Raw genomic sequence first — 7,858 nt, forward strand, 5'->3', positions numbered from 1 at the left:
CCCCCCCTGCCATGACTAGTTTGCCTCCTCTCGCATTTTACACCTTTCACGCAGGGTGTATAATCCAGATTTATCAGCAACATGGTTAACGGCTTTATATCTCCCTGTCGGAGCTTTCGTTTATTCTATCGGTGCGGTCAGCTGATTCAGAGAAAAACTGCTGGCGCTCCACTTTTTCTCTCCGGTGAGATGAATGTGTGTTCTCCGGGGAGCGGTGGCGGTGTGGCCTCAGCGATCAGCATGCGGGTTGTTGACAAAGCTGTTCAACTCTGCCAGTAATGGGCTGTAAAGGCTGTTATTTAGAGGATAGGGGATGCCATATGCTTCCAAGCAGCGTAAAATATGTCACTTCAAAACGTCTTGTTGTTGTGTTGGCTGTGTTTTGCAGGATAGTTTAATCATGCATGGAGTTAAAGCTCAAAACAGGCGCACCCCCCTCTAAAATTATATTTGGACAAGGGACAGAGCGCCCTTGTTTAAGTGGGGTAAACTTCTTGCTTGTGGTCGTCCTGGTGTGTTTAATCCACAGTTTACAGTAAATCAAAAATGCTGCAGTATAAAGCAAAATACAAAAGTCATGAGGTGTACAGTGTGTGAGAGTAACTGGGCAGGGGGCTTACCTACATCCTCTAGCTGTAAACCTGACTCACCCTTCCTAAATCCACTCTATGGCCTCATTCATTGATCCCACACAGGGAAAATTAAGTGTTCACTTGGGCAAGTATGAAATGCTTTACTGCCATGCATAATAATAATAATAATAAACAAAAATAATTCTATATCTGCTATTGTTGTTAATACTTCCTACTTGAACACAGTGTTTGCATCCTTGTATTGTATTTCAGGAGCAGCGGCGTGTACAGTAGCTTTGGGATTCATTCAGATTGATGTTATCTCATCTGAACTTTGTGTCTGCTCGGTCGTCTCTGGTTAATAGAACTTCTGTATGCCACATGTTCACTGTCATTAAACAATAAACACAAAATAACTCCAGGACGGTTCAATATAAAAAGCCGCTACCTCAATGCAGTACATCAGTCTGACCCCTCAGTGTGAGGTATATCTTCCTTTAGACCAACATTTTGCACTGTTTCCGCTCCCATTTTGTGACTGTTTATGATGGCAGAAAAACTTGTAAAATTGTTTACTTATTTATTTCATATTTCCTGTTTTGTTTATCCTGTATTAAGCACATAAGTTAGTGGTTTGGCGGGCTCTATACTTAAGCAGCCTAGGGGAGACCGATTAAAGGGATGAAACATTCCAGTTTTCTCTGAGTGAAATGACGATAGACAGTCCTCCTTAGGTGACTGAGTTACAGCTGATAAACGTGTTTATATTGTCAGAAGTAAACTTCATCAGCTTTTCGATTGTTTTTTCATTTAAAGGTTTGACTGCATGCTTATTCAGTAGACCATTTAGTGTTCTCCACAATCCCAGACATTCATATTGCATCTTCTTTACATGGAAAGCAACACAGGCTGTAATGGCATATGTCTATGTTGAGTCAGTTAAAACAGCTGTTTCAACTGATTCAACAGCTGTTTTAACTGAGCCCAACCTAAGTAAATGCACAGATATCTGTGTTTATCCCTTGTGTTGCCTTCCCGTTAATCCATGAACTTGTCCTTCCATGTCAAAATTAAAAATGAACTTTTTCTCGTGCTTTTCCAATGTTTCTGTCACTTTTCCATGGTTTTTGCGCTTTAAAAAAAACCTGAGCTGGTTTAATAACAGGTTTTACACTTATTCTTGGAATGCATGGTCAACAAACCTCATTTACATCAAATTATACATAACTGTTTAGTTAAAAAAGGCAGAAATTATGAATTATTTTGACTGGATGGGTAAATGTCAAAGTTTAGTCCGGATACTATTTTGAAACCATTAAAAAAAGAATTCAAATGCTTTAAGATTTAATAAAACACCCAAATAATTCAATGAAAGTAATCATTTATGTTACCTGAACAAGGTATGGAATCATCCATGTTATTTTTGGGCAATTTGGTTGAACGAAATACATATTTCTGATATAAAATAAAGGCTTAATCAATTTTTTATGGAGGTGAGACATGGAAAAGTAGTTTTAGAAAGATGAAAATATATTTGTGCCCACAGGGGGTCAAGTTTTCTCATGTTATCCTGTGGAGATTGACGGGTTGTGTTATTTGGATGTCCAGTGGTCCAACCCACGTAAAAACCTAGTGAAGTGACATTTTCCACAATAGAAACATGATATAAATGGAAAAACCTGCTATTCTAGCTTTAAAAATGTCCATATCATCCACAGTGCATGATATTTCAATAACCGCAATAACGCTTCACAATGATGGCAATGAGTTAGGACATTCATGAAAACATATACCCCAGCAACAATCATTCCAAAACAAAACCTTTTGGAAGTACCATTCATGATATATAGAAAAATATTAAAGTTTTGGGAAGTTTATATGGCTTGAACTGTATGTTTCATTCGTCCCCCCCATGCCTTTTCATTGGTCCCGTCCAGGAGGGACAGATGAAAGATTACGCACGTCCCACTTTCGCTGTTATAATTCCTGAACGGTTTTGTTCAAAGCTGAATATGCAACAGTATTTGACAGATGATACGTGTAGGTTGCTAGTGACAAAATATTAGCTTTCAGTGCAATACGACCGCTTTGTAAATTACGTTTAATTAAAAGGTGTTTCAACTGTCCCGGCTCTCCCCTACTCTTGAAATATCTGTTAGTTTGTGTTAGTGTTACTGTGGCAGTACGTTTTCACTAGTCTCCTCTGTTATTTGTCACTGTGATCAAACTAGTTCCCGGGACTATAGTTTTTCCGGATTAACTAACCGGCAAAGAAGGCAACGGCTCTGGGTCCCCGTAAAACCCATCTTAACTGTGAAGCAATTTGATTCATTCGGCTTTTGTTTGGGAATAGGAAAAGCATGCACCATTGGTGCACAATGTCAACATAAGGACCTTAAATTGGCTCCTGCTTTATTACCTGATCTCAAAGCACTGTTTAGAAGAGGTCCCCTGTGTCAAAAGCTTGTTTTAAGCTGCTACTGTGTTTACATGATGCATAAATTAACTCATCTGTGTGTCATTAAATAACCACACATAAAACCAGTGGGTAATGTTCCAGCATAGGAATACCTATCATAATACACTGTGAGAGGGAGGAATGGGTCATAGTCCCTTGTAGAGTCCCCAAGCAGGTTAATGACAGTCCCACCATGAGGTCCCATACTCAGAGTCAAGATCAAGCATATTTCCATCATTGTTTCTGTGGTCTGATGGATGTGACATTGCTCATTGACCCAGGTGTTTTTCCTGTGCACACCTCTTTCAGAAAAGAGGAGAATCTTATCATAAACATGTACACGCAGCCATTCGGTGCCTCGGATTCATCTCTCACATTGCGCGCCCCCCACCATCTTTTATATCCCCTCTTTTTCTGCTATTCACATGACTGCATTTCGTATTCCTCATATTTCGCATATATGGGATGTAAAAAAGCTTAATGTGTCTTTAATATTGTGATGCTGATACTTGTTTGTGTGTCTTGTTGCTGTTTCATACTCGGATTGCGTCCCTAACCACGAGTTTGCAAACTTGTCATTTTGTAAAGAGATTATTGGCAGCTTTACATAATGCAACCATTAACAGTTTTGCTGATTTGAGCAACGCAGACGACACATTAGCTTTGCAGAATATGAGAACGCTTTCTGGCATTTCAGCGAAGGGTAGTTAGCATCAGCGGTGACTCAGTGCTCTTGTCCAACACAGTGTATGTTTCTGTTACTCGCTTCTACCGAATCAAAGGTCGTCTTCTTTTTCTTCTGGCTGAACATTTAAACCAATACTTATATAATTTAGTGCTATAGATGCCAATACATTTTTACACAGACGCTGGATGTTTTTAAGCACTTTAACGAACCATTGTTACATGTTTTAGCTCCAACCAAGTGACATGTAGGCTACTTTACTTTGTTTGATTTGATTGCTGACCATTTTCCAATACAGTGGTGATGTTGTTTTGTTTTCTTTGAGTCACTTTGTTGAAAGTTTAAAATTAGTTGTGATAGACAAGCACATCTGCATATTATGTCAAATATAAATAGTGCAAGGCAATGTAGTTGTTTGTGGCAATTGTTTTTAAAAAGTCTTAAAAAACAGAAACAGACATGATAACAACGGGGCATTCAAGTTCAACTGCAAAGTCAGAAATTCGATGTTCCTAGTCGGACATTTCAAATGGAACTCCCCTGAAGTCGGATTTCTGACTCTGAAAGTCCGGAGAACCCCCAGACATCGCAATCCAACATGGCTGCTCTAGGCCTCTCATTAAATCAGGCCTTAACAAAGTGGGCATCCTGTCCAGCTTCTGTTGGGGACATGCTGTTGATACATTGTTAATGCTTTGGCTAATCTGGCTAATAAAAAGTGCTAATTAACAGTATATTACTGCATGGTCCAGCCATGTTGGATTTTGAGGTTGCGGAGTCGGAAATCCAACTTCTGGGGGCGTTCCAGTTGAAATTTCCGACTGGGAACTTACAACGTCCGAATTCCCTGTTCAAACGGAATGCACCAGCATATCCAAGCCTGCGACTTCCGTGGTCAACGGAACGTAGCATAATGTATGCTACTTTCAAGAAAACAATCCTTGTAGAACTCAAATTTTTGTGCCCAAATACTTTGCATAACATTACTCTTAAACATGAGATTTTAAATGAAGAAGTGGCTTTTTCCTAATGATCTGTTCTGTATTTTTTTATCTAGCGTGCCCCACTGTGGGCAGCTGGGCTGTAAACACTTACAAACAACTGAGTCATGCACCCATTCATTTTACACTTGCACTACTATGTAAACTTGCTGTGTATATATTGTGTTTAGTGTTTCTGCCTGTTTTATGGAACTTTATTAAACAGTGAAATATTAAATCTAAAATGTAGTTGTAATGGCTGCACCGTAGGAATAGGAAAATGGGAAATTGTAGATGTGCTGTGCATCGTTTTATACATATTTCCGTGTAATGATGTGTGATCTATGCTTGGGTGAACAACATGAATTTATAATTATGGAGCCATTTGTTGGGTTGAATAGTCTGAGATTTAATGTGCTTGAAATACAGTAGTTCTGCTTTCTACCACAGAAACCACCAACACGTTTAGTTAGTATTAATCAATGAATCTAAACTATAAAACTAAAAGCACAAAATGTTTTTCTTTGAAATTAAATGATATGGAAGAAAAGGACATCTAAATCTTAATTTGCAGTTATTTTTCTTCTTTTAATGTGACCCGCATACATTTCTACGTGATACCTTTCGACTGGAGTTCCATGTAAAGCTGATATAAGCATGCAAGGTGAACATTTTAACCTCCCTTCTGTTGACATACAGTATCTAGAAGGGTGAAATGAGAGCTGGCTGCTCTTTCCACAGTGTCATCACACACAGATCTGAGTTTGCTCAAATACAGACAGGACAGGACACGTCTTTTTTTGGACAAGGTAAAGTTACAACACAAGCTCAGTGAAGGAAGACGGGTCATACACCAAGTGTCACACGGGGTCTGAAGCTAAAAATGTGCAATTGGCAGAAGGGGAATTTAACATCTAAATTTAGTTTTCCGGAGGGCGGAATTTTGACTGGGGATGGGGTAATCCAACCCCCTTACTGTTGTTTTTTCAGGTTCGTTTTCTAGAATAGGAGCCAATGAAAGTGTAAATACACCCATCTGAGTCACCTTTAGTTTTTCTTATTGCACGCCAATCAATATGCTTGGCTATTTTTTTTGTTGCAGTTTAGTTCCTCCCTGTGCTGTTATTTCCTCTTTTCTCTCTCTCTCTCTCTCTGCATATAGTGGTGATTGGCTCTGCAGTGGGACAGTTAGTGGGAGCTGAATATACAGCACCATCACCATATCTGTGACTCTGGGTCTGACGCCAGCTCCCCTCCCTCACTCTCTCCCTCCCTCCCTCCCTCCTCCCCTTACACCTCTCTGACCTTAACCTTATTTGCATTGATGCTGTTGTTGTAGCATTTTGCTGACTTAAAACATCCTTTTATGTACATTGTACATTTTACACACTGCAAGGGCAAGGTAGTTAGTGCCGTATTTGTTGTCATTGTTGTGCAACGTTATTTGAGCACAAGGAATTATCAGATCTACCTTAACATACTTTAAACACAGCCATGTGTTAAATTAATGCTGAAGTAAAGGTTGTCCAAAGTGTCTTGGTTCATTAACAGCCCCCAGAAACAGCAAATCCAAACATTTGTGTTTTGTCTTTAGAGAATCTGAATACTTTAGAGACTGGTTATTATACATTGTCTCCTTCTTGGGCTCTCTTCTTCTCTCTGTTACATGGTCACATCTCAGGTTTTTTACATGCTATTTTAATCAGAGTATTTTATCTAATGGCACCCCCTAGAGTAGAAAGGTGCACATAGTTTTGCTTTCATGACAACTGAATGCAACGTGTCTCACATCCTGGGCCAATTTTGTCTTTGGGATCTTGATTAGTAAACCTAAAAGCACATATTTGTGAACTTTATACATTTGAAATCACACGCTTTCGTCTTTATGGATTATTCTAAATGTCATTATTACATTTTGAGGAACATGTTTTTTCTCTGTAACAACTATTTTCTTATTGTTGCTGTGAGATCTAACTAACATATTACTTTCACATGGTAACTAATTAGACAAAGTATCATCTATTTTATTACAGTGAAAATAAAGCCTGCTATTTTTGATGACTCTATTTTGCTGTTCTTGTACATAACTATCCTGCTGCTTAATTATTTCTTTCCTTTAATATGAAAAACCTTCATACTTTTGTTTTAACCTTACGTTTTTTTACTTGCCTGCCTCTTTAGAATTGCCTTTAGTGGCCAGCAGGTACAACAAACAGTGGAATGTTGGCTTACTTTGAAGTACTTTATCAAGTAAAGTAGCCCGATTCAAATATGTATTTCAATTTTCATCTACTTTATAATTTTCTCCTACTCAAATACAGTTCAACATACTGTCCTTTCTACTCTTTTTAAACTGATCTCCACCTTGAAAAACTACACCAATGAAATGCTACGTGTCCATACATGGATTCATTAATCTAATTAAATACTTATTACTGGCACACAGGTCAGGTTTTCTGTACCTTATATTTTTTTTACTTATAATATATTCAAGCAATATGTATAACCAATACTAAGTAACATTTTCAAAAGGCATTTCTAAAATGTGGCATTTCTACTTTTACTTAGGTAAACTATCAACAAGGGACTCACGTCACATGACTTCTTTATGTAAATCAGTGCACGTGCACCGGTATAATGGCTGCTCCTACAAGGTAGCAGTTGTTCTCTATAAAGACAAATTTAGGCTATTTTTTCGTCTTTTTTCCTGTTCATACCCTTTAGGAGAACGCACAGGTGCCGCACCGGTCGGAGACTGCTGTGTGGTTGGTGTCCACTGTGTGTACCCGGGCTTTTATAATGCAGTGCCTGAGCCATAAACTTTCCGGTATGCTCATCACATTGAGAAACCCCCTTTGTCTCTAAAACGGTGGGCTGCAGATGACGTAGGCTCTGCGTTGCACGCGTGCTCTTGATCTGGGGGTGACAAACAGAGAAAAAGATAAGAAAAACATCTGTGCAGCCAGCAGCGTCAGATCGCAGCTCTGCATTACCTCACTCGTGGCCGGCCTGCCACTTTACCCCTGCAGTTTAACTTTGGCGTGCATGCTCTCTCTTTCTCTCTCTCTCTCCTATACTCTCTCTATCCCTTTCCTTTACTCTTTCCTTTCCTGCTATTACGTCCGCTGCTGTTAAAGACGCGAAGACAGGAGGCGGGTGGGGG

The 7,858-nt window shown here is 39.1% G+C and overlaps 1 protein-coding gene across 1 annotated transcript in view; it reads left to right on the plus strand.

Annotated features, from left to right (window-relative positions):
• The window catches only part of fgf12a (fibroblast growth factor 12a), a 36,888-nt gene that overhangs the window by 529 nt on the left and 28,501 nt on the right, over positions 1–7,858 (plus strand). The gene's annotated exons all lie outside the window — the stretch shown is intronic.

The sequence above is a fragment of the Etheostoma cragini genome, chromosome 12, assembly GCF_013103735.1.
Source record: "Etheostoma cragini isolate CJK2018 chromosome 12, CSU_Ecrag_1.0, whole genome shotgun sequence".
Lineage (NCBI taxonomy): Eukaryota > Metazoa > Chordata > Actinopteri > Perciformes > Percidae > Etheostoma > Etheostoma cragini.